This window comes from Podarcis liolepis (assembly GCF_965112155.1).
Source record: "Podarcis liolepis genome assembly, chromosome: 16".
NCBI lineage: Eukaryota > Metazoa > Chordata > Lepidosauria > Squamata > Lacertidae > Podarcis > Podarcis liolepis.
The window spans coordinates 6,317,246-6,344,818 of record NC_139567.1 but is presented as its reverse complement, the minus strand read 5'-3'; positions in this window follow the sequence as shown (position 1 = coordinate 6,344,818).

Below are 27,573 nucleotides of genomic sequence, written 5' to 3'. Positions count from 1 at the left end.
GGTGGCGAGTGGAGAGCCAAACCAGGTCACCGACGCGAAGTTCCGGCCCCACCTGGCGGTGGCGGTCGGCCTGGGCTTTGTACGCTTCCTTGGCCTGGTGCAGTTGCTCCACCAAAAGCTGTTGCTGGGACTGGAGCTCTTGAAGCCACTCCGTCACCGCCGGGACCGCGGACGCCGGCAGCACCTCTGGAAACAGCCGTGGATGATAACCATAACTGGCCTGGAACGGGGTCTGCTGGGTGGACGCATTCACCGCGTTGTTATAGGCGAACTCTGCCAATGCCAGGTGGTCGACCCAGTCATCCTGCTGGTAGCTGCAGTAACACCGGAGGTACTGCTCCAGCACCGCGTTCGCCCGTTCCGTCTGGCCATCGGTCTGTGGGTGGTAGGCTGACGAGAGGCAGACCTCTGTCCCGAGGGTCTGGTGTAATGCTCGCCAGAACCGGGATGTGAACTGAACGCCCCGGTCGGACACCACACGCTCAGGTAGGCCATGCAAGCGGAAGACATGCTGAAGGTACAGCTGAGCAGTTTCCTTGGCTGTGGGTACAGACGGACAGGGAGCGCAGTGCACCATCTTGGTGAAATGGTCGGAGAAAACCAGAAGGCAGGTACAGTCACGAGACGAGGGTAAGTCCACTATAAAGTCCAATGAAACCGTGTGCCAAGGGCGCGGTGGAACTGGCAATGGCTGAAGTAGGCCGGGGGGTCGCCCGGTAGGTCCCTTGGCGCGCCGGCAGACATCACAACCAGCAACGTAGCGAGCCACGTCAGCCTTCAGGCGGGGCCACCAAAACTCACGACTGACCAGATGGGTGGTCCGATAACGTCCAAAGTGCCCCGCTGCTGGGGCATCATGGGCCATCCGGAGAACCTCCAGCCGTAGTGGCCCTGGCGGGATGTACAGACGACCGTGATGCAGCAGAAGGCCCTGATGCAGGACCAGCCCCGGATACTGTGGGCTGGACCCTTCAGCCAGCTCCCGGAGCCGATCCTGGGCCCAAGCGTCGACCCGCTGCTGTTCCCGCACCCGAACCTGCAGTGGCTGCGCCTCCTGGGTGGCCAGGAATGCAGCCGGAGGTAGGATCGTGGTGGGTTCTGCTTGCTGTACCGTGTCTGCGTTGTCTTCAGGTTTCCGGGACAGGGCATCCGCCTTCTGATTCTGAGAGCTAGGGATGTAGCGGATCCGGAACTGGAACCGGGAAAAGAACAACGCCCACCGGATCTGTCTTTGGTTCAGCTTGCGGGTGGTCTGGAGGTACTCCAGGTTCCGGTGGTCGGTTTTCACCTCCACCGGATGTCGTGCCCCCTCAAGATGGTGACGCCAGACCTCAAAGGCTACCTTGATGGCCAGTAGTTCCCGCTCCCACACAGTATAGTTACGCTCCGCTGGTAGGAGCTGGCGGGAATAGAAGGCACAGGGTAAGAGTGGCGCTTCAGGCCCAATCTGTTGAGACAAGACGGCACCGAGAGCCGTACTGGAGGCGTCGGTCTCCACCACAAAGGGTCGAGAGGGGTCAGGATGTTGTAAGATTGGTGCCCTCTGGAAACAGGCCTTCAACCCCTGAAACGCCTCCTCTGCCTCCTTGTCCCAGGAAAACGGCGTCTTTGGGCGCAGTAGCCGGGTCAACGGGGTGGTGCGATGAGCATAATCAGCGATGAAGGTCCGGTAGTAATTGGCGAACCCCAGGAAACGCTGTAGGTCCTTGCGGTTCCGGGGTGCCGCCCATTCTCGAACCGCTGTCACCTTCCCCGGGTCCATTTGCACCCCATCTGGAGAGAGCCGGTGACCAAGGAAGTCCACAGTCCGCTGATGGAACTCGCACTTGCTGAGCTTTGCGTACAAACGGTGCTCACGCAAGCGCTGCAGCACGGTCCGGACATGTCCCTCATGGTGAGCCGGGTCACGGGAGTAAATCAGTATGTCATCCAAATACACCACCACATACTTGTCTAACAAGTCCTGAAACACGTGGTTGATGTAGCGTTGGAACACAGCAGGCGCGTTGCACAAACCGAAAGGCATAACCAAATATTCGAACTGCCCGTACCGGGTCCCAAACGCTGTCTTCCACTCATCCCCGGCTCGGATCCGAATCAAGTTGTAGGCCCCTCGGAGGTCCAGCTTGGTGAACACCTGTGCCCCTTGCACCCGCTCCAGCAGCTCCGAGATAAGGGGTAAGGGGTACCGGTCTGGGACGGTAATTTTGTTCAGGGCTCGGTAATCATGGCAAGGGCGGAGTTCCCCACATTTCTTCTTAACGAAAAGCACTGGTGCCGCGGTAGGCGAGGTGGAAGGCCTAATGAACCCACGCTCCAGGTTCTTGCGCAAGAAGTCCTGCAAAGCCTCGCGCTCTGGTTCTGTTAGGGAATATAAGCGACTCACTGGTAAAGGCGCTCCGGGTTGGAGGTCTATGCCGCAGTCGAAAGGCCGATGCGGCGGCAGCTGGTCTGCCCCCCGTTCCTCGAACACGTCCTGGTAGTCCTGGTACACGGCTGGGAGCGTGGGTGCTGCCTCCTCTGAGGGCGCGGCCGCCAGCGTTCCGGATTGAGCATGGGAACATGGGTCTGGGAAGTGCACGGTCCGTTTGACCCAGTCAATCTGAACGTTGTGGGCTTCCAGCCAGTCCATCCCGAGCACCAGGGGGAAGCGGGGCATAGAGGCAATGTCCAAAGTTCGCAACTCCCGGTGCTGCTGGAGACACAGGACCAGGGGCTGGGTCTCCTGAGTAACAGCACCTGAACGCAGAAGTCGTCCGTCAATCGCTTCCACCTGGATCGGTACTGGCTTGTTCCGAAGTGGCACCTGATGATGGGTGGCAAAAGCAGCATCCATATAGGAGCGGGTTGCCCCTGAATCTACCAAAGCATGGGTGAGGATCCAGGGCCCCCCTGGAGGGTATAAACGTACCGAAACCATAAGATGTTGCAAGTCCATTGGTGCGGGCCCATTCTGTACAGTTTGGGACCCCCGGTAGCTAGGGCCATCAGCTACTGGGGTTGGCGGTTTCCCTGCGGCTGGCATTTCTCAGGGCAGGACCGAGCGAAGTGTCCACTTCCGCCACAGTAAAGACAGAGATTTCCCTCCCGACGCCGCGCCTTCTCTGCGGGGGAAAGGCGTGGCCGCACTGCCCCGAGCTGCATAGGCTCCTCCATTAAATCAGTTGTGACCGTGGGGCTGCTGGAAAAAGCTGGTGCCGTGAACTGGAAGTGTCGGCGACCCCGGGCCTGACGGCGATCCTCCAACCGGTCGTCTATTTGTAGGCTCCGTTGAATGAGGGTGTCCAGCGTGGTGGGGCGTTCCATTGTGGCCAACTGGTCCAGTACCTCGTCCGAAAGCCCTTCGAGATACTGGTCCCGCAGTGCCGAGTCATTCCAGGTCAAGTCCTGTGCCAACAGCCGAAACTCCGTGGTATATGCGGCCACCGTGGACTTGCCCTGTTTCAAACGCCGAATTGCCCGGTTGGCTTGACTCCCTTTCTGGGGGTTGCCGAACGCGGCTTCCAAACGATTGCAAAACCCCGTATAGTCTGCCAGCAAGGGGGAGTCCTGCCTGAGTAGCGGCAACGCCCACTTGGCCGCCTGGTCCTTTAACAAACTAATCAAAAAGTGCACCTTGGTGCGGTCGTCAGGAAAGTTCCGGGCTCGCCCCTGGATATACAGCTTGGCCTGGGCCAGGAACATGGGAAAGCTGGCCGGGGCTCCATCAAACTTCTCAGGCAAAGCCACTGGGTACTTGCCCGGAGCCGGGGCGTCAGCCCCAGGAGCCGGTAGGGCTTCCAAGCGTTGCTGAAGTGCCACAACCGCGTCACTGAGCTGCTGCACGGTGTGAGTCAAGGCCTGGTTCTTCTGGGCCAAAGCCACCAGTGCAGTCGCCTGTTCAGCCATGGCCTCTGGCTCTTCCCGAACGCACCCCTACGAAGGGGGAGTGCGGGTGTGGCGGGAGCAAACTGTGCTGGTCCCGGGGGTAAGGTACCTTGGGTGTAGCAGAGTCCACACGAAGAGGGGCGAGGTCCGAGGCAGAGAGCCGGGCGGGGAACAGGAACGCTGGAACAAGAGGCTGTGCAGGGAGCAGGAACACCGGATGGTCGGGAACAGGAGGCCGAGCAGGGAACAGGAGTACCGGATAGTCAGGAACAGGAAGCCGAGCAGGGAACAGGAGTACCGGATAGTCAGGAACAGGAGGCCGAGCAGGGATCAGGAACACAGGAAGGTCCGAAGCCAACAACGACGTTGCTCCCGCAACCTGGGGCTGGGCTGACTGGGCTTTTATCCTCTTCTAAGGCCAGGGGCGGTCCCGGCCCCCAGGAGCCCCGCCTCCTCTGGCCTTAAGGCGAGCACTCCTCCTGGGGGCAACCAGTTCCCTTCGCCTCTCTGCCCTAAGCCTCTGCAGATCAGGAGAGGCCGAAGGGTTACTGGGCCCTGGAGGAGGCTCACCTGTGGCCACTGAGTCGTCAAGCCTCTCTGGGGCCAGAAGGGTTTCACCTGGGGCCAGCTCCTGATGCACTGCCACAGGTGCAGGTTCTTCAGCATCTAGGCCTTGCCCCAGTTCAGCCGGCCCTGGAGGCGGGGACTCTTGTGCAGGCTGGGATTCCTCTGTTTCATCCTCTGAATCGGAATCCCAGGCCATCACACCTTGTTGGGTAGAATCGCAGCCATAAAAATGAATGTATTGCCTAAAATGTTATTTCTGTTTCAAACCCTACAGATTGTGGACAGAGTGGAATGTTTTGGAAAGTGGCAGAAGGATATATCCAAGTTTGTTTGGCAGGGCAAAAAGCCCTGGATAAAGTTTAAAATACTAACTGATTCGAAAGAAAGAGGGGGGTTTGCCCTGCCGGACTTGAGATTATATTATGAAGCTGCGACCTTCTGCTGGATGAAGGATTGGTTACTTCTTGAGAACACTGATGTCCTAGATCTGGAAGGGTTTGACAATGCTTTTGGCTGGCATGCATATCTGTGGTACGACAAGGCAAAGGTTCATAAAATGTTCAAAAATCATATTGTCAGGAAATCAATATTTATGGTCTGGACAAAATACAAGGACTTATTAGAAGGTAAGACTCTGAGGTGGCTATCACCAGCAGAGGCCAAGGCCTGGAAAAAACCCAATATGGAGGTTGGTTGGCTGAAATATGGGGAAATTATAGAAAAAGTTGGAGAAACTTGGAGGCTGCAGAGTTATGAAAAATTAAAGAATAAGGTGCAAAATTGGTTTCATTATGCTCAAATTCAAGAGGTTTTTAAGTTGGACAGAAAAATAGGTTTCAGGTGGAAAAATCGAAACTAGAGACAGAATTGTTAGAACCAAAGACCAAGGTACTTTCGAGAATGTATAACTTGTTGCTTAAATGGAACACTCAGGACGAGACAGTCAAATCAGCAATGATAAAGTGGGCTCAGGACATTGGGTACAACATTATGTTTGAAGACTGGGAAAGGTTATGGACCACTGGTATGAAATTCACGGCATGTAATGCCTTGAAAGAGAATATTATGAAAATGATATATAGGTGGTACATGACCCCAGTCAAGCTTGCTAAGATATATCATTTGTCTGATAATAAATGTTGGAAATGTAAGGAGGCTGAAGGGACATTCTTTCACCTCTGGTGGACTTGCCCAAAAGTGAAGGTCTTCTGGGAAATGATTTATAATGAGTTAAAAAAGGTGTTTAAGTACACCTTTCCCAAGAAACCAGAGGCCTTCCTCCTGGGCATTGTTGGCCAGAAGGTGTTAAAGAAGGACAGAACTTTTTTTATGTATGCAACAACAGCAGCAAGAATACTTATCGCAAAATACTGGAAGACACAAGATTTGCCCACACTGGAAGAGTGGCAGACGCAGTTGATGGACTACATGGAATTGGCTGAAATGACCGGCAGAATCCGAGATTTGGGAGAAGAAACAATGGAGGAGGACTGGAAAAAGTTCAAGGACTATTTACAAAAATATTATAAGTTATATGAATGTTAAGAATTTGCATGATTTGGAAAATCTAGCTTCAGCAACAAGATTCGGTGATATGGGAAATTAAGTTATAATTATGAAGGGACTAAGGTTTAAAATGACATTATATTTATATCAAGGTAAAAGTAAATTGATAATAAGTATTTTAAACCTAAAACATAACTATTTGAAAGTACAAAGGAATGCATGAAACAAGGTAATAATTTGTTGATATTTTTATTATAAAGAATGCAGGGTGAGGGGGACGTGGGGAAGTCCGGTTGGTGATGAAAAAATGTCTTGAAAAGATGGATTTTTTTTCTTTCTTTCTTTTTCTTTTTTCTTACTACTGTTACATATATGACTTCATTTCTGTACCTGAGAAAAGCAATAAAAATATTTTAAAAAATATATATAAGGGGCCCTGGGGGTCCAAACACCTACAAAACATTTGTTGTGGGTGCTTAGTACCCACACCGCAGGGCCCTCGACGCAACTTTGGGTGCCTCACAAAGCACCAGAAGTCATGTCCGAGGCCTTACAAGACCTTGGTGGGACCGGAAGTCAGGTTCCAAGGCCACGGGGTGTGTGACATCATGATGTCATGTTGCAACGTGATGTCATGATGTCACGGCACACACTCTGGGCACCCATAATCTGGAGCTCAAGTCAGCACCCCTGCCACCAAGGAAAGTCAATAAGGGAAGCTTTGTGTCCATAGTAATGAAATTGTCAGCCCCAGAGCTTAAAGTGAATGCTGCAGAGCAGAAGTTATGTGTTGGTTTGGTAAAAGGGGAAATACTTTAAGTATAATAAAAGGAGAAGTCATTGGATGCTTAGATACAGGTTTGGGGCAAGTACTATTTGGTGAGAGAGCCCCACCGGAAATTTTAAATCACAAAACATACCGCAAAATAAAACATTAAAATATAGGCTGTTAGACCTTTAAAATGTCCCATTCTAAGTTGCTTACAAAGTTCCCCACTTCCCTTAGCATAGAAAGAGACCACAAGTTTGATGCATTTCAAATGGTTTACTTACATACTCTTCAAATGTCAGATTCATGTGCTATTCCACACAGCAGCAAGAAAAGATAGGCAGCATAACTATGGTTACAAAAATGATAAGAGTTTCTAAATTATTTGTATAGGAACACAAGGATGGCTTGCTAAAGTCTAAGCTTGGAGCATCCAGTTTAAACCTCCTTACTGGTAGGGTTCACATGGTGGAAGGGTGAAAACAAAGAGTTTGGTAACCCTTCCTCGCAAGGTGAGGGGGTATGACCTAAAAATCTGGCAAGACACCTTAATCTATGGCCTTAACCCTTTCATGCATTAATTAGAGTTAAGAATGTTGGTTATAGGAGGCTGATTTATCCCACATTATGTTTGTATGATTCCTTTGGAAATGAGAACCCCAAAACTCAGGTGGGTATCCAGAGCTAGCCTTACTCAGAGAATACTCCTATTACTCAAACTTTTAACCATTAATATCCCCTGTCTGGGGAATATTAAGGGACTGGAGAACAACATTTTACAGGGGTCAGGATGTTTTAAGCCAACGGTAGCTTTCTTTTAGGGCACAGGAGGGCACGGGTGGCACTGTGGGTTAAACCACAGAGCCTAGGACTTGCCGATCAGAAGGTTGGTGGTTTGATTCCCCGTGACGGGGTGAGCTCCCGTTGCTCGGTCCCTGCTCCTGCCAACCTAGCAGTTTGAAAGCACGTCAACGTGCAAGTAGATAAATAGGTACTGCTCTGGCGGTAAGGTAATCGGCATTTCCGTGCGCTGCCCTGGTTTGCCAGAAGCGGCTTAGTCATGCTGGCCACATGACCTGGAAGCTGTACGCCGGCTCCCTCGGCCAATAAAGCGAGATGAGCACCGCAACTCCAGAGCCCGCCATGACTGGACCTAATGGTCAGGGGTCCCTTTATCTTAGCTTTCTTTTAGAGTCTGTCTGCCTCTTTCAAAAATGCCTTGCTGTCTTTTCAAGTGGTGGCTCAAGCAGAAAGACACACTTGGCTACTTCATTTTTTAAAAAATAAAAAATAAAACAAAAGATAAGACACCCCTCCTACAACACAAAAAACTTATTACAATTTTGCTTTGCTCAGACTCTAAAGATCAATTTGGATTTACGTGCTTTTGCTCTACCCCATGAAATGGGTGTGTGTATGAGTGGAAAGCTGGCTGAATACTTCAGCTGTAGTTCAGAATATGAATTCCAAGTTATAATGCTCAAAAGCATCATGAATTGAACAGTATTACCCTGTAGTTCTTCCGTAGCATGGGATGAAAAATGGCACCCTGTGCTTGCAGTAGAGCAGTTTCTAACTTAAGCATTTTTTAATCCAAGACATGGAAACCAAATACTGCCGACACAAAGGGGAATAAAAACACCCCCAAAAGTAATTGTTTTAGGGCTCCCAGCGATGGAAATACAATGGAAGAACATTAACAAGGAAAATAAAGGCTGTACCCTGTTTCCCCACCTGTCCATCTGTGGTCCTCCAGATGTTCTTAAACTCCAATACTTATCAGCCTCAGATAGCATGGCCAGTGGCCAGGGATGGTAGGTGTTTTAGTCAATTTATATTCAGTGATATCCCTACCTGTTTTAAATGAATAGAACATTTATATCCTGACCTCTCCCACTTATCGAAGCAACTTTATAAACACAGTATGCCTTTTTCTTTTTAGAAACATGAATGGTGCTTTCTATCCCTTCATTGAGTAATTTCTATCCAGTATAAGACTTGTAGCTTGCCCCCACCTCTTCTATTCTATTCTTTGCTCACTATGACTTTTTCATATTGCTTCTCCCTAATGTAGCCTTCAGTTAAAATGATGATGCATCTCTAAACAAGGTAAATTGGTTTTTAAAACCCACACCTTTCCTCCCACTACTGACCCATTCATTCCTCCCCCAGGCCTCCCCTCTCCCAACTCAGTCAGCCATTGCAATATGTTCGTATGTGCAGGATTTCCATGGAAATCTGCATTGCTATAGCAACTTGCACCTATCATATGCAGCTGTAAACACCAAAAAGAAAAGACAAAGCTTTGCTGGGAATATGTTGGCAGCTGAAGGAGAGCCTGGTTCCTACTTCACCAACAAGAAAGGATTCTGGGGACTCTTCTTATCTGGCAGCTTCACTCTAATGAGACAAAGAGGACCGATTAAATGTTTGCAAAACACTCTGGGATGATTCAGAGGAAAGTATTGCATGCATGCAAGTCACGTATACAAAGAAGGGTTGTTGTCAGTTATACTGGAAATCTTTGAATGACATTGGGTGTCATATAGTGTGGGGGCAGTTTTTCCTGATGCCTCATTCAAAGCAGAAAGTTCACACACAATATGTGGTTGCAACATAGAGTCATGTTGCAGAGTTACAGTTCACAACAGGAGTTTTATATCTGATGGGCAAAGGGTTCTCCTAACAACCCTCAGCACCTTTAACAAACTACACTTCCCAGAATTCTCCTCTCCCACGTTCTCCTCTGAGCAACTTTACAGGGGCTATGGGCAGGGGGAAGAGGCAAATATGGCTGGAACAACTAATGTGGAATTTAACTTGGTACACTATGCTAGTCTCAATACATCAGGAGTGGCTCATCCCATTTTGCCACCTGAAGTGCACACACTGTGCAATGTTCACCCTCCTTCTTGTCCCTGCCGAAGCTTTGCTTACTGGGGTCCCATGGCTGCAGCTTCCTGATTCCAATGAGATCTTGCAAGAGCCCTGTAAGATCACACGGAGGCCCCCAGAGGGATCCCATGGTTTTCTCAAGACCCTGGTAAGCAAGGCGCTCTGCCTCACATACTGGGGTCTCAGCAAGGTCATGCAAGGCCTTCAGAGGCCCCTGTGTGATCTCACGGGTCTCTCATGAGATGACACTTCTCTAGCAGCAGCAGGGGTGTGTGCCGATGGAGCTGATCCTTGGATTCCACTGCCTGAGGCAACTTCCTCAGTGTGCCTCAGTGATGGGCTGGCCCTGTTATATAAACTCGCACAAACTCTCTATCCTCCATCTAGTTAAGCAAGAGGCATCCTTGGAATTCAAGGACACCTGAAGAAAACTCAAGGAGGGTACAAAGCAGGGTCAGTGAAGAAGATGGAGAGGGTGTGGCTAGGGAGGAAATGTCACCTGGAGAGATTCCTGAGGGCTGCTTACATCCCCAGGCCTGAGGTAAGCCAGTCATCTTTTAAGTAAGTAACCAAGGAAAAGGAAAAGGAAAATAAATGTATCAGCAAATCGGTGATCCTCCCTGCAATACTGGTATGCTTCATTCAGCAAAGCTAATTGCAATCCACTGTGTATGTGTACAAGACAGAGTTGGATTGGGCTAGGGCTAACTTTAGTACGAAGGGACCAATCCATCCAGAAGTTGCATTTCCTGATCTGGTACAGTAGCAAGATACATACATTCCCCCTCCTCATCAAAAGTATTTTCCAATCTTGACTGACATTTTAAAATATCAATAAGATGCAAGCTCTAGGCAAAAGTAATTTTGAACCACCCTTTAGTTCTTGAGCAGCTTTTAACATTAATGCTAATCCATAACTTTGAACTTTTCTTTTCTTTTTAGCATAAAGGAAGTTAGGAAAAATCAATTTGGAGAAATAGCCACTAGCAAAAGAAGTAGCCCTTTCACTGGATTATCAGAAGCATTTTATTTATCCTCTTTCCCCTGCTTTTATGGTCAGGAAGATGTCTGCAAGCAAGTCATGGTGCTTTTCCACAGCAAATTAGGTGGGCCAACTGCTGGAGGATTTGATTAGTCCAGGGTAAAGTGGGACGGATGTGAAGTCACAGCCTGCACGCTTCCTGGAGGACAACCACTCATCCCCTTATTGCTGAGTGCTGACTGTTGCTATGTCAACCATGGAACCAGCAGCCTCTTTCTCGACCCGATCCTGCTGGTGGAAGCTGCTTTTCCTGCTTGCACCCTGCTTGTGTCAATTCTTCAATATTTCACAGAATAGAACCTGAAATTATTGTGTAGTTGTTGTTCCCCTATGATTATGCCAAGGGTGTGAAAGGTTATTTCACACCTGTGGCATGCTGCACTCATGCAATGGATTCTGGTGCTTGAAAAAATTCACCCTAACATTTGCCGAGAAAACCAAAATTGAAGAACATTTAATTTCATAACTGAAGCTCCATTGCTAACCCCCTGATCCATGCTGATAGAAGTGGTTTGGATTTAGCAGATGGCCTGTCAGATGGCCTCTGCGAGTCTTTAGTGATGGGAGGCACTGGAGCCTGGTACCCATTGGGACTAGTAGGGTTACATGTTATATGGAACACAAGGTGGTTGCAGAACAGAGTGAGCAGGTGTAATCTCCCTCGCTCTAACCATGCATTTAGGTATTCACATCTTACATTCAATGAACATACAATCTGTTCACCTGTAGTCCAGCGGTACACTTGCATAATTATTTGCATAAAATGCTCAACAAGTGTACTGTCTGTGTATCTGTGCACATTAGTTGAGCTGTGCAAAACAACAAGTGCAACTCTTTTACATGAGCACTTGTACATTTGTATATGGCTTGTGCCTGTGTTCACAGATAATGTGTGAATAAGGCTCAAATCCCAGGTTCTGCTTTGATTCTGTACTCTACCATCTGTTCAGCAGCCATCATTGCAGTGGTACATTATTTCTTATTACATTATTTACCTTAGCATTCCTTCATGGAGACGAGGGCATCTCATCTCCCTCCCCTTTCGTTATCTTCACAACAAAACGGGGTTAGGCTAGGATGAGAGAATGTACAACAGGACCAAGATAATCATAGAATCATAGAATCATAGAGTTGGAAGAGACCACAAGGGCCATCGAGTCGAACCCCCTGCCAAGCAGGAAACACAACCAGAGCACTCCTGACATATGGTTGTCAAGCCTCTGCTTAAAGACCTCCAAAGAAGGAGACTCCACCACACTCCTTGGCAGCAAATTCCACTGTCGAACAGCTCTTACTGTCAGGAAGTTCTTCCTAATGTTTAGGTGGAATCTCCTTTCTTGTAGTTTGGATCCATTGCTCCATGTCCGCTTCTCTGGAGCAGCAGAATCCACTGAGCTTGTGGTCGAGCAGAGCCTTTCCAACATCCTAGCCTCTACACCAGAGTAGGAGGAAAACCTTAGGCCCAGGGACCAAATGCAGCTCTCTGGATCTCTGCTTGTGGCCCTCAGAACTCTCTCCAGCTACAACCCACCTGTCCATACCTTCCTTGAGTAATTTTGCATGGCTGGAATGCACCTTTGAACTGACACAATGCCTCTGACTTGCACTCACTGAGGGATTTGTGGGCAGAAATCTCTGATTTTCACATGACTCAAATGCAGTTGTTATATGGGGGAGGGGGAGGGGGAGGAAAACAGTCACATCTGCGGCTCCATCCACTTGTTGCCCCTTGCTGTGCCCACCACTGATACAGGATTCCTAGAAGGTTGCCCCTTGATTGAAAAAGTTTCCTCTTCCCTGTTCTGCACCTATACAATACAATAACATACAAACTAGAGCTCTAGACTGACTACGAAAGGCAAATTCTTAGCAGCAAAACGGCTTTTTTGTAGATGGGGAGGCAAAGGAGATCCATTTATGAATGCATGTGTGGGCGGGAAAGTTCATCTGCAGTAATTTCAGCTGACAGATTAGCAAATGGAAGTGTATTTTCACATCATTGCATAAAATATATTGTTTTATCGGCACAGCAGATAAAACAATATATTTTGAGGGGGTGGCTGAACCTCGTTGAATATATATATATTCAAGATGTCACTCCTAGACTGTGGAAACAGCATACAGAAGCCTTTCTTAAGAAGCTTGTTTTCCACTACGCCCCCTCCCCAACTTAGTCTCAGAGCTATTTAAGATGTCCCATGCACTTCCACCATAAAAGGGACACCTGTCTGAAAAGAACTGATGTGAAACGGGCAGTCCAATTCAGTGGCGGCTGGTGCCCACTGCCACTGGTAGGGCAGAAGGCAGGGAATCCAACTGCAGGTGGAGCCAGTTGCAATAACTGGCAGGCCCATTAATTCTAATGTCCCCATCCTTCCTCCTGAACTCTACAGTGGCAACCCGAAGGAGACTAAGGAGGAGGTAGCTGACAGCCGGTGCAACCCTAATCAACTGGTTGTAAGCTAGAAGGCATGCAGACGAAGGCTGACGGAGTGTCCCCTCCTTACCTTAATGGACCTGGGCAGTGCAGACATATGCTCTGCTACTGGGTGGAAATGGGCATGGTGGAGGGATCAGAGCCCTTCCCAGCTCCTGAGCCCCCCTTCCCAGTTGCCTGAGGACACTGGGTACCATTGAAACAAGGTCTGCATGTCAGTCTCCTTATATCATCTATGGTGGGGGTTTGTGGGTGGCATTCTCCACATTCTCACACCATTTGAAGTGCTCTGGGTAGCTTTGTAGGAGACAGGACCTTTACAGTGATGGCACCTGCCTCGTGAAACTCCCTCCTGAGGGAGACTAAGCAAGGCTCAAATTACTGGTTAGAAGGAGGTTGTTTCAAAAAAACACACATTTGGAATTGAATATAATTAATTGCTTCCTGGCTTTGCTGTTTCTTCATTGATGCTGCCCTCTAGGTGGTGTTTTATTGCATTTTTAAAAGTGTATTTTTATAACTTCTTTGTGGAAAGGCAGAGTATAGATATTTTTAAACAAGTAACTAAAATGTGAAAAGAAATGTCCCCCCTGCCCCACTTTTGCTTCCTGGATTCCGCTATGATTTCTCATTTAGATGCCTGGAAGGACCGCTGAGCATACACAGAGCAGGTCTTTGTTGCTATATGTCCTCACTGACCCTCAGATTACCTGGGCAAATCCCCTTACCGAATTACCTGAGCAAATGCCCTCCTCCATAATCTCTTTGGCTTATCTCCCCTTCTCTGAGATCTCACCTACACAGATGGGTGTAAATGGTTCCTTGCATGGAAATATAGCTTCTGTGCCTCCCTCTGCCCCGGCACATACATTACAAGGCTACAGAAGCTTCAGATCATTTCAGAATTTGATTCTCTGCTAGACAGGAAGGGAATTATGCCAAAGCTACAATCAGAACATGATGTTCATGTGAGTAATTCTAAGGAATCACGCTAAAGCCAAAAGGGTTCAAGACTGCAGTCTGACATTGCAAGGGGCTTATTTATGGGCCAGTTCCTCTTGGAGGTGGAAACATTCCTCCCAGAAGAAGAGTTTGGATTTTATATCCCGCTTTATCACTACCCTAAGGAGTCTCAAAGTGGCCAACAATCTCTTTTCCCTTCCTCCCCCACAACAAACACTCTGTGAGGTGAGTGGGGCTGAGAGACTTCAGAGAAGTGTGATTAGCCCACGTCACCCAGCAGCTGCATGTGGAGGAGCGGAGATGCGAACCCGGTTCACCAGATTACGAGTCTACCGCTCTTAACCACTATACCACACTGGCTTCAAGCCCAAGACTTGAAGAAAATAAGCACCTTGCTAGCCAAAGGGAGACTCTTGAGAGTCCCATGGACTGCAAGAAGATCAAACCTATCCACTCTTAAGGAAATCAGCTGTGAGTGCTCACTGGAAGGAAGATCGTGAAGCTGAGACTCCAATACTTTGGCCACCTCCTGAGAAGAGAAGACTCCCTGGAAAAGACCCTGATGTTGGGAAAGATCACAAGGAGAAGGGGACGACAGAGGACGAGATGGCTGGACAGTGTTCTCGAAGCTACCAGCATGAGTTTGACCAAACTGCGGGAGGCAGTGGAAGACAGGTGTGCCTGGCGTGCTCTGGTCCAGGGGGTCACGAAGAGTCGGACACGACTAAACAACTAAACAACAACAAAAGCCAAAGGGAAGACATCCATCCAGAACAGTAAGAAGAACATGGTTGGATTTCCCCCACAAAGCATTTTGTGGCAGATCACAATCATTTGCATTTCACAGACACAGTAAATGCAGACCCTTTTGCCTCAAGTATCTCTTCGCTCAGCAGGAGTTTCACTAGGTCCAGCTCATCTCCATCCATTTGCACAAGCATTGATTTCAAAAACTGCTGGGGGCGGGGGTGGAATTACCAAATTTGGATTGATTTGGAAATGCCAACCTCATTTCCAGGGAAATGGTGGTTTGTTTCCTGATTCTTTCCCCACAATATGTAGTGATAGCGACCACCCTAGGGTGGTTTTAAAAGAGGATTAGCCAACTGATGGAGGATTGGGCTACTAGCCATGATGGAGGCAGTATGTCTCCACTGTCAGAGGTAGTATGTCTCTGAATACCAGATGAGTGGAATCATAACTGGGGAGAATATTGCTGCACTCAGATCCTTTTTGTCGGCTTTGTTATGTACTGAAGTTCTCACCCTGGGCCAGCAGGGGGATACTGTAGATAGTTTTCACTCAGGTCCACGTCAGGTATTTTAGGCGGGAAACCCTGGGTTGTTGTTGCTACAATGTTGACAGCCGGCTGCCTATAAAAGCAGGCCGGCTGAGCTGTTTGCTGTTCAGTTCTGTTCCAGCTTACAAAATAAAGAGCTGCTTTGGAGAAATCGCTGTGTTGTCTGCCATGTCTACCCACTATTCAACACTGATAACGAGGATGGGATCGGTGGACATCAGAGCACAGCCAGATGCGGCCATCCTCTGAACTGAGCTGAATCACAGAGCGAAATCACAGAGCGAAATCACTGGACAGAACCAATTCAGAGCTGACTGTTCTGGCTAGAGCACTGTGTTCCATCCATCGCCCTTCCCATAGATATCTGGTTGGCCACTGTGAGAACAGAGTGCTGTATTAGATGGGCTTTTGGCCTGATCTAGAAGGGCGTTTCTTAGGTTTTGAGTCAATCTCAAAAGGGAGGGACAACCCTATGTTTCCTAACATTGATTTTAAATATGAGAACAAACATCACTAGTTGCGTGTCGAGGTCCCCAATCCACCCCCCAAATAACTCACAACAGACATGTAATTTTTGTTTAAGATTTTTGGCATGTTTTGGGCCACAACATTATTCAATTACAAACCATGAGTGGTTGTTTAGGCATTGGTTAAGACTATCTGTCCCCCTCACCTGGGGACAGAACTGACTTCCGGGCACCACCGAAAGCCAGTGTGGGAAAACAAGTCGGGGGAGAATTGGAGCTGAGTCACAGGCCCTCAATTCTCACCCGCAAGCTCCCCGAAGGCTTGTCGGCCCTAGTCCCATTCCAGGGATTGGACGAAAAGATGGCAAGCCCCAGGATTTCTTTAACGGAATTCCCTTTCCACAGCAACCATGGAGGGGCAGGCCCAGCCTATCCTAACCCCTCCTCCACCAATTTATAACCAATGCCTAACCGCAACCTTACAAGTTGTGACGATTTGCTACGCAGTAGGCAAAAACCACCCAGCCGGCCAATTTGCTAGATGGAAAAATTCCTACCAGGCCCCTGCTCGAAGGCAGACGACCCCATGACAGGCATAGCAAGGTCAATGCAATAACCCCTTACTCTAGGGCGGGTGGGCGGGTGATCCATTGCACGCAGCAAAGAGAAAGTCCAAAGCTGCGTGCAGAGTATTTAAACATTTTACCCCTCCCACCAAAATTGCAACATCACTTTCATCCCAGCAACCCAGCAAACCAATCGCTGCCCCCAGGCCAACTTGGAGAACCTGCCTGGCAACAAAGGGGGTGGCTCAGTAGACCCCACCACAACACGTGCTCTCCCTGAAGGAGAACACGCTTTGTACTGCATGCTGAAGAAAATGACCTTATGCTTATGATGCTGCAAACAGACCTTATAAATTTGTTTGGGAGTCATGGCCACTTTCACAAAACAAATATTTATATTTTCTCTCTCTATAGATCATCCTCTCCACTTAATATGATCAATGGCTATCAGTGTGATGGGGATGCTTTTAACAGCAAAGTGGAAGGTGGTCAGAAACATTCCACAGAAGACAGATTTGCATTGTGCCTTTCTAAATCTGAGGGAATTTGAGACAATCTGTCACATAAATGCCCATGTCATCAGTTCAATGCATTTGGAATTTAGGTGAAGATGAAAACAAGTAGGATATAGAAGACTTCCGTACTTAATTCTATACCACTGTGATATTCTGATGGTCCCTCAGCAACAAAGTCTGAAATGGGAGCAAAATTGCTAGATGGGGACTAAAGAAAAACTAAGAAAAAATGGGAGGGAAAGGGTTGCCCAGAGTGTATATGAAAACATACATTTCATGTTTGTTTGAAAGATATATTTCAAACCAATACATGGAGATCAAAGTTTGCAACTGAATGATAAAATGTTTTCTCCATCTTTTAAGTTAATAGCATGATAAAAGCATGAATTTGCCCTCCCTGAGTGTCTAGACTCCATTTTCTACCCCTTTCAAGTGATTCCCTCCCCTATTCTGAGAAGGGGTGTGTGTGTGTGTGTGTGTGTGTGTGCACGCGCGCTTAGGAAGGGGATGATTTTGACTCACACATTTCTCAATACATATTTACGTGTGCAAGTTAAGATCAATGTGTGATGTTATCAAAGCTGAACAGCCATTGTGTGTGTGTTTTCTGGGAAGTTGATGCCTGTCAAACGAACATTCCATTTCCAGGATGGATTATTTATTTATTTATTTATTTATTTATTTATGGGAATGGCAGAAACGGAAAGAAAGAAACTTGGTTTGATTGCTCACCATGAAAAATAAAAGCTATTTGTAAATTCACACAAAAGAATAGTTAAAATCTGAATTAATTTTCTCCCCTGTATGTTTAAGCACTGCCAACAGATGGGGAAAGACAGGCGTGGATCAGGGTTGACAAAAATGAAAACAAAAGTCACAGCCACAACATACATTTAAAGCACCTGTTTCCCCCCAGCAAAGAATAATGCAAGTTTTAGTCTGTTAAGGGGGACTTGCAGCTATTTGAAGGGTAAATCAGAGCTTCCAGGATTATTTGAGGGGAGCAACATATTCTAAATGTATGCTATGGATGTGGCCATGATTACTCTCTGGGTTCAGCCCTACCAGACCTGAAAGCTGAGGTCTCCTCCAAGGAGTAGCAAGGGGAGTGGGACCCTCTTGCAGATCACCACACTGCCAGTGATGAGTCAGAGGGACAAGATATCCCTTCCTCAGGATTGGTGGCCCCCACACAGCCTGTGGAGCTTCCTGGCTGACTCTCAGGAGCCGAGAAGACAGCAGGCCCATCAGGAGCTTCTAAAGCACTCGGCTAGCTGCATGTAATGCTACTTCGGAGGAGAGGGAAGCACACGGAAATGCGTGTGCACATGCGAGCTGGGAAGCATGTGGAGCATCCAGCTCCTATTCAAATGTCCAATTTGATGGGCTTTATCTTGGAAGCTCCCAGTGAAGCCTCCTATTGCTGGGCCATTTCCTTCACTACTTATAGAGTCAGGCATGCCTGGTGAACAAGCAGAGATAGCAGCAGATCCCAGCATTGGCAGATGTGTGCGGTCAAGAAGTGGTGGTGGAGCCCTGTAGTGGATTGAGCCAGCAATGCTAATGGGCCAGTTTGATGGGCTTTATCTTATCTGTGATAGGAGAAAGGTAGGATATAAATATAAGAATCTTCTTCTTCTTCTTTGGCAATCACTCATAGCCGAGTAAGATTGTCTTCCAGAAACATGGTTTTAACAATGAGTCCATAAGTGACTGTGGAGGCCAATTTTGGATCCACACGTCCTTCCACAGTTGGGGACATTGGTCCTACAAAGGACTGCTCAGTCATGGATACAGCTGCTGAGCTGTTCAACTGCCTCGTTCTTTGAGTCAGAACGACTGAATCTGTATCCACCGCCCATGTGCTGGTTCATGACACGGGGCTTCCAAATTTCACGATCCTGCCCCTGTTACCATTTGCCAATTGCCATGGGACTTTTGGGGTTTGGGTTGGGTTTTTGGAAGACGCCTGTGCGTGAATTTGCTTTATGTGTGTAGATCAGTGCACGCAAAGTCTTCGCAGTAGGGCTCTGTTCTGATGGCATGAAGTAGTCACGACAAACCGGTAGATTCCTGTCTGCTGCAGCCTTCATCAACCTTCACAGCCGTTGTAACATACCGCTTGTTATCACCTGCCTGTTCTGCTGTTGAGGACTTCTTGGATCATTCTTTGTCTAGCTCCTTCCCTTTGACCTTACCACCTTGGGTGACCCTGCTGAGATTATGAGATTCCCGACGGCTTCGCTCACAAGGGTCATAGGAACATGCAAGCCCACTCACCACGACAAGGTGGGAAATATAAGAATATACACACAAACACACACACACATACAAACTATCAGTCTCAGACTTTTATAGCAAAAGCATTATTTATGTAAAAACTGTAGTCCTATCAATATTTTCATATTAATATGAAAATACTATCAATATCAGATACGTTATGAAAGACTGTAGTGATGTCTGACTTTATGGTGGATATTATTTAATTCGCTGCTCTGTAGTCATCTGCTGTTGTGTCTGCTGTTGCATACTGGCTTTCCAATAACTTTCCAGGAGCAGCATCTCCACAGCAGATGGTGTTGCTTTGGGTGCATCAGCACACTTCTGAAAATGCAATGTCGTGCAGCGCAACCTGCAGATTGGTTTCTTTTCATGGACATGTAGCAAAAGACAGTGCCTGCTGCCCATTATCAAATGGAGCTAAAATGAACAAGGTTGTTGCTGTTTTTTCCCTGCCCCTTCCAGAATCCACAGTTGGGCAATGCCTTTATTGGAAGACTGTCCAAAGGCCTGGAAGTATCCAACAGACCTATCAGTGGTAGTAAATAATGCTGTTTCTGAGGGGAATTGTGTGCCTAAGACTGCCCCAGTGGGGTCTGGAATATTCCTGGGAAGGACCCCAGACTCTCCCTCCCCCCATGACTTCAGCGCTCTTGAGCACCCAAATGGTTTATTCTGGGGAAGCCCCATGTTTAGAAAACAGCCTCAGCACCCTACCTGTCTCAAAGGTTTCCTTCATCATTATGATGGGTGCCCTATGTGGAGTCAGGATCATTTTTCCATCTTCAATGTGTACTCGATCTTCCAATTTCTGTGTTGAAAATGTCTAAAGTGTGATATATAATCTGTCCAACAGGAGCTGAACTGAGACCACCTAACTTATTCCCCCTGAAGCTTTAGATTTACAGAAATGCTTAAGGAGCTGAGCCTGCTAGGCTTAAGAAGCTGCATCTTAACCTGATCATCCATTTTGCATCCATTTCTGGCCTATGTTATGCTTAAACAACCAGCCTAGTGTAGGCTATTGCAAATGAATGATGCTTTGTTTAGGCATACAACTCTGGCTGGTGTTAATCAAATAAATTCTTGAAGGGAGAGGAAAAACTCTTCCCTTCAGAATATTTTTTCTTGTCAGGTCAATTACTAGAGAGGTGGCACTTAACATAAATTTCTTCTCCATGCCAAAAAGAGAAGCGAAAGGACATTTGATTATTTATTTTGCGGGTTTCAATGATTGGTGGTGTCCTAATGGGAACGCTGTATTGCTTTGGGTGAATGCTGCAGGTACCAAAGCAATCACTTGCCCTACAACTGCACTTGAGGTCTGTGGGCAAGGGATTCCTAAATATCTCTGACTTAGGTCCTCACTATGCTTCAGCTGATGGGGGTGTCCCTTGGAAATCTGCTCTGGGGAACCTTCTGCTGTGGCTTGAGAGATGGCACAGGGGGTTGCAGGGGAGGGGCAACCACAACAAAACTCCACCCTGGGAACTTCCATGGAATCCCAGTTTCTACTTTCTATGGAAAGAGCTCTTCTGTTCATGGAACGCTAGTTAGGATTCAAACCTCTATATCAAAGCGGAACCTGATTTCGACACCTCAGGTGGGGGGGGGGGGGCATTGGCCTTCAAACGTTTTTGGCCTCCAACTGTCATCAACCTCAGATAGCATGGCCCATGGTCAAGGCTGAGAGAAGTTATAATCCAGCAATATTCAAAGCTCCACAAGTTTCCCACCACCACTTTAGGGGGCATAACATTTTGGTTCCGATTCTTTGGAGCCTTCCTGCACCTCTAAAATTGGATTCAGGTTTCTTTGCCTATGTATTTGAGGAATATCCTTTCCCATTTCAAAAACCCTGCAGAAGTGTGGCTCAGTCCTCTTGGAAGGTTATTCTGAAAGGATTATTAACTGGTTGTTGTTGTTGTTCCATCTTTCTCAAAACAATTATTGCCTGTGAGCATTCAAAATAATTCAAGGGCACTTACAAAAGAAAATAAAAGTATCTTGGCCATGTTCCTTCCTTTCACCCACACATTCCCCATGCAAACTGTATTAATAAGGTTAGGTGCGTCATGAAATGGAAAGAAAATAAATTGATCTTTTATAGTTATGCAACCAATTACAGGCTACTGTTTGGCTTAGGGTTACTTTTTGCTATCCACTTTGGTGAAATGCCAGTTTTAAGAAAGCTACATTTTGGCAGATTCATTTTGAGTGGAATTCAGTGCCTCACATAGAAATATCTCATATACTGCAATCAACATTATGATATCTACTTTGTTGCTGCTAGCAGAATAAAATTAGTATATTTGGTTGAATGTTATAGTGTACGAATTTGTTTTTAAATCATTTCTGAGGGAACATCCAAATGGGTCTGTTTCAGATAGTGCTATGCACTGATGCCAGAGAACTGGATCTTCTTAAATCCAGTGCTTTTTTTCCTTTAAAAAAAATGTTTAGAGCTACTCTCATTTTCCTACTCATATTGAAATACTGCCCCTCAATGAGGCCAAACTTAGATTCACAAAATGTTTAGGGGTATGCGTACCCCTGCATTCCCCCCCAAGAAAAAAAGAGCACTGCTTAAATCCAATGGCACATGTAAAGACCTTCTGCGCAGACACTCCTTTTAATAACAGGTGGTGATTTATTATGGCTTTTTACATGTGTGTCAAGGCAATTCACAAACATATCCTAAGAACAGCAGAGAAGTTTTAAAAACCAGATAGGCTTAAGAGCAATACAGAAAGAACACCTAAACCAGAGACCTTTTCACCCAGCTGAAAAAGCTTGTCAAAACAGACACATCTTCAGTTGTTTCTGGAAAGAGATATGAAACCTGTCATATCTCAACAGGGATGCTGCTCCACAGAACAGGGGCAGCAGCTACACTAAAGACCCTGGTCCAAGTTACTATGGAGTGGGCTTCTGCTATTTTATATGGCACTTAAGGGGAACTGAGGGAGAATCACAAATTTGTCATGGAGGGTCCCATCAGTACCAGGAGGAGGCCCACTAGCCCTTACACTGTAGCCCAAGGATGGGGAACCTCAGGCCTTGAGGGCTCATGTGGCCCTCCAGGTGTCTGCAAGCCACAGCCCCTCCTCCAGAGCCACATCCTCTCCCCCTAGGCCCACCCTTCACCAGCCTTGCATCATACCCTCCTTGAGCTTTTTGGCCCAGCAGGGATGTGTCCTTGAACAATGACATGTGCTTACCTGGAGAGGAGTGCAAGAGGATGTGCAGAAACTAGCCTACTGTGCAAAAAATAACATTTACATTCAATGCACCACCCACTTTTTCATCTAGCCTTGCCCACCACTGGCACATGACTCTTGGAAAGTTTTTGAGAAGGGAATGTGGCCCTTGGTCTGAAAAAGGTTACCTGCCCCTCCTGTTCCCCTGTTCCGTCATCCCACCCCCCGCTCCCTACAGGGTTACACTATGCAAGGGGGACAGCATAGCTGACCCCTTTGGCTGCCCCTTGCTAAATGCTACATTGCCATTCTAGCAGTCCTTCACTTGTTAGGTATAAACGTCAGAAGTGCAGGGTGGGTGTCGCTGTACTCACATTCGCTCTCCCCTGGGAGAGCAGACTTGAAGAGGGCTTGCTACCAAGAAAGTCCAAAGGTTTGCAGCCTGCTTGGTTTCTAGCTAGGAGGAATTCAAACTAAGGATGTGCCAGTAGAACGCTGAAAGAACAGAGAGCTCACCATCATTGGGATGAATAAAAGCATCAAGCTGGTGTTGACACTCTCAATCAAAATCAAATTAAAATGGCCATATCAAATCAACATCTCGTAATAAAAGAACAGTGTTCTGCCTCCTTCCTCCATGCCAAACAAATGGAACTACAAAAAAACTGGCATCTTAATTTAAAACAAATAAAGGGTGCTTTATCTCATCATGCCAGTCCGAAACACACATTTCTGTTTAGATGTATCTCCAAGGATAGTTTTTATTTTTTTTGAGAGAAAAATCTGTCTGCAAAACAATATCTTTTCACTGAGATTTATTTTTCTGCATTAAAGTTTCCATCAGTGTAAATGTGCCCCAAAGTATAGCACACTCATCAGTATGCTGGAAGTGGAGGTCATGCTCATGCTGTCATTTATGATATGAAACCTATAGTGGCAGCAACTCTCAGTCCCCCCTACACACACAGCTTTCCCAAGATCACACACCTTTCCTTTGCATTCAGTGAAGTCTTCTAGGGCACATAAGAGGAATTCCCTTTCATGGTCCAGCATCTCTGATTTGTCACAGCTGGGCTGAGCTGTAGGTCTGGAGAGGGTCTGAAGCTCCGCTGAAGACATACTTTGCATGCAGAAGGGACTAGGTTCAACCCCAGACATCCCCAGGTTAAAAATGGATGAAATAGTAAGTGATGTGAAGTTGCTACACCTGAAAGCCTGGCAAGTGGCTGCCATTCAGAACAGACGGCGTTGAGCTACCTGGACTTGGTATAAGGCCGTTTCCCATGTTCCCATGCACCCCATTTCTCTTCCCAGGAATGTGAAAGGTGAGTGTGACATGTAGAGTCCCTTTCAGAATTTTCCTTACAAGAGCTCTGCTCTGGCCCCTCTCAGGTGGGCTCCATTGCCATTCTAAGAGAACAAGGGAGAGGTTCATGGTGAACTCCAGCACCTATTTCTAGAAAAACAGCACTGGATTTGGGAGTTTTGACTTACCTCTTCTCGTGTCCGAAATGGAACTAATGCACTAGGTGTGCTCTTCATTGTACTCTTTTGGTGGCTTGCTTGTGGCTTTTCTATGGGCATCTTCTTGTGACAACAGGACACCAAACTGGCTTGATCCAGAAGAGCTCGTCATGTTCTTAACATAGCAAGTTACATATTTTAAAGCAAATTTAATTGCTTTTTCCAACAACAACAACAACAACGGCCTCTTCTGAATAGAAATGCAAACAGGACGGGATGGGTTTAGGAAAGAAGACATGTAAAAGTATCCTAGACTGATGATGGACTCATCCATCTATTCCTACAGCCCACCAGCCCTGAGAATTCATTTGTAAAACCATCACTGCTTACTTTTCAAGACACCATAAATTGCAGGTATCTGTACATACTTAAGAAGCATTTCCTATTTTCCAAGTGAGATTATGTACCCTAGCTTTCATTATCTACAATGTTTACTTACCCAGTAAATTGAAATCACTTTTTTCCCCTACAGTAGTTTTTCCATGGTTCAAAGACATAATATCCTCCAAGATGTCATTACTTCTTAATATACACAATAGATCAAAATCTTCTGACACTTCATAGGTTAATACATTACTTTTCTTCTTTTTATAAATTAGCCAGGGAAGCCAAAGAATTTGCAGTGTTGTTGGTAAGTAAACAGGAAACTGGACACATTGCAGCCAAAATCGATTACTGAATCATTTATCATGTCATTTAGATGAGTGTCCAATTGCACAATATAAGAACATGACAATGACCATCTGAAGCCATTACGGATGAATTGTACCTTTGTAGAAATGGTGCTCATTAATTTTTGAAGCCTCCAAGTCTAAACTGCTATTCAATGGATACAAAATTCTAGGTTTGATGCTAATTATACTTTAGCCACTTAAGTCCATCCAGGATGAGAACAAAATGTCAGGCAAAATTAGATAAAATGATGCTTTAAGTCTTGGTGGAGATATGTGGCTATTTTAAATTTATTCTGCTTTGCTACTGTGAAAACAGGTTAATTTATTTCATGAATCCAAGGGTACTCTGAAAAGCTCCAGGTGAATGCATGGTTTATATTTTAGCTCTGGTATCTCATCTGTGGTTATATTGGGACATCATAGCTTTTCTTACCCACATATCTCACTGAGACAGACTGGTGAAAAGAACAGGTGATTCATCCCAAGCTACAGGTGCCACATCCTGGCTCCCGCCCCGCAACCGAATTCTATGATAAACGATGCAATGTGGGTGGATTTAACAGTAAACATATAATGGCTTTACCATATGCTAAATGTCGTAAAGTCGGAGTGAAATATTATTCATATGCTCTTTCTGTACTTTTTGAAAAGTCACAATGTAGAGTGTCTCTTCCATAGATTTGGAAATATGTGGTAAAAAGAACCTGCAAACACATTTTAAAGATAAAATAGGCTGGGAAGGGCATAGTAAATTTGAGGATAAGCAAATGGCTAAACAGGAAGCATGAATGTTTATTTTTATTTTATATATATCCTAGGTCCTTCCAAGGAGTTCAGTGTGGAGTATATTCTTCTCCCCCTCTCCAACGTACCCTCACAACTGTCCCATGAGGTGGGTTAGACTGAGAGACAGTGACTGGCCCATGGTCACCCAGCAGCCTGGGGCATTAAACTTTGGTCTCCCAGATCCAAGTCTGTCACTGGGAGGTTGAAGGGCCACAGGTTCTCCACCTCTGATGTAACCAATTAATTAACCACTGCAGTGCTCATTTAAAATATGGCAAATACAACAAGCTCCATTCCAAGCAGCTGAACCTTAGCAACCTAATCCCAGTCCCTGTCCCGCCCACACCTAAAAAACACCTGACTAGAACAGCATCAGAGGGACGCGGAGCCTAGGACTTGCTGATCAGAAGGTTGGCAGTTCAAATCCCCGCGTCGGGGTGAGCTCCCGTTGCTCGGGCCCTGCTCCTGCCAACCTAGCAGTTCGAAAGCAAAACAAAATGCAAGTAGATAAATAAGTACCGCTCTGGCAGGAAGGTAAACGGCGTTTCCGTGCGCTGCTCTGGTTCGCCAGAAGCGGCTTAGTCATGCTGGCCACATGACCCAGAAGCTGTATGCTGGCTCCCTCGGCCAATAAAGCGAGATGAGTGCCGCAACCCCAGAGTCGGCCCCGACTGGACCTAATGGTCAGGGGTCCCTTTACCTTTACCTAGAACAGCATCATAGGAGGTCTTATTGCACCAGATATGACTCTCAAAAGAAGCATAAATTGTGATAGTGGAGGATGACATCGTAGATGCCAATTCATCAGAAACCTCATTCCAGGTTGTGGGCCAGCTTTGCTGGCAGCACACAGCCTGGAGAGCAGAAAAGGGAGGAGACAGAGTTACGTCTCCCCACATGGTGGTCTCATGAAATTTCACAGTATGGAGATCATCTCACGAGGTCTCACTAGAAGAGGGTGGGGCCAAGGCTTTTAAACGGCCTTGTCCACAAGAATGTGGGGCCATTTTGCCCTGTGAGCTTCTCACACACCTACCCTTGATGTTATAGCTTTAATTGGCTTTTTGGTCACCGACTGACAGGGCCAGAATGGATCCCCCCCCCAACTTAATTGGCCCCATGGCTGGGTCCTCGCCTGCTGCCTTACCTTCAGAGAAGTGACTCTTATCTATGCCAGACATCTGGCAGAACTTTGTACATGGCATTGGGTGGAAATGGCATTGGGCAGGATCAGCCTAGCAGGCCCACCCTACGCTTGGGTTAAGGCCTGACTGCAATCTCTCACCTTGGTCAAGCAGTGAGACCCTGGATGCTTGGCTTGCAGCACACCAGGGTTCAATATTGGGTGATGGCCATTGAGGGAAGTTGGACACTTTCCACACTCTATGGCTGAGTGGAATGAGGAAATGATCCTTGCCCTACTGCCATGCCAACCCCACTTCCCATTGTAATCAATAAAGATTTAACCTGATTTCACCCAACACCTGTGGTGTGTCTGTTATTTCGTTGCTCTCACAGGGCTGAAGAATGAGCATGCCTGGGCAACCAAACCCTCCAGTTTAGAGATCCCATTGATAGACTACAGTGACTCCTTTTGCTATACTAGCCAGTTTATGATTTTTGTGTGTGTGCATTTGAAAATTTAGAAAACATTTCATATGCCCCCAGAGGTTTCCTTTAATTAAAACTCAATGTTCTGTAGAATTGCTTCCTTTAAAAAAACTAAAACAGCAGCAATCCTATTTTGTCTTGCTTGTGCCAGGTACTACTCTTTCATTTTTGTTTTTGCTTAAAAACATTTCTAAACACCCAAAAATACTGATGACTTCATTATTTGCATTCTGTTGAAAGTCAGTTAAAGAAGTGAATTGGTTTCAGCTATTCTGACATCATAATTACATCTGTCAACAAAGCATTGGGAGCATAAAAGAAAGGGAAGGGAAGAAAAGGAAGAAAGTTCAACATGTTTGCTTTTTCTTATCTTTATTTAGCATTTTCCAAGACATTTCATACATAACTTACAAAGAAAAGAACAACAACACCCAGCCTTCATACTTCAAGAATCTTGCCTTTTAAAAGGCATTTGTTTCTTATTGCTCAATTTCATATTAAAATTGCCAACAATTAAATTAGAGGTTAAGGTCAGACTGGCAGATACTTAGATTGTGGAGGCGGAATTCCTACTGATTTCTGTCAATCATATTTCACAGCACAT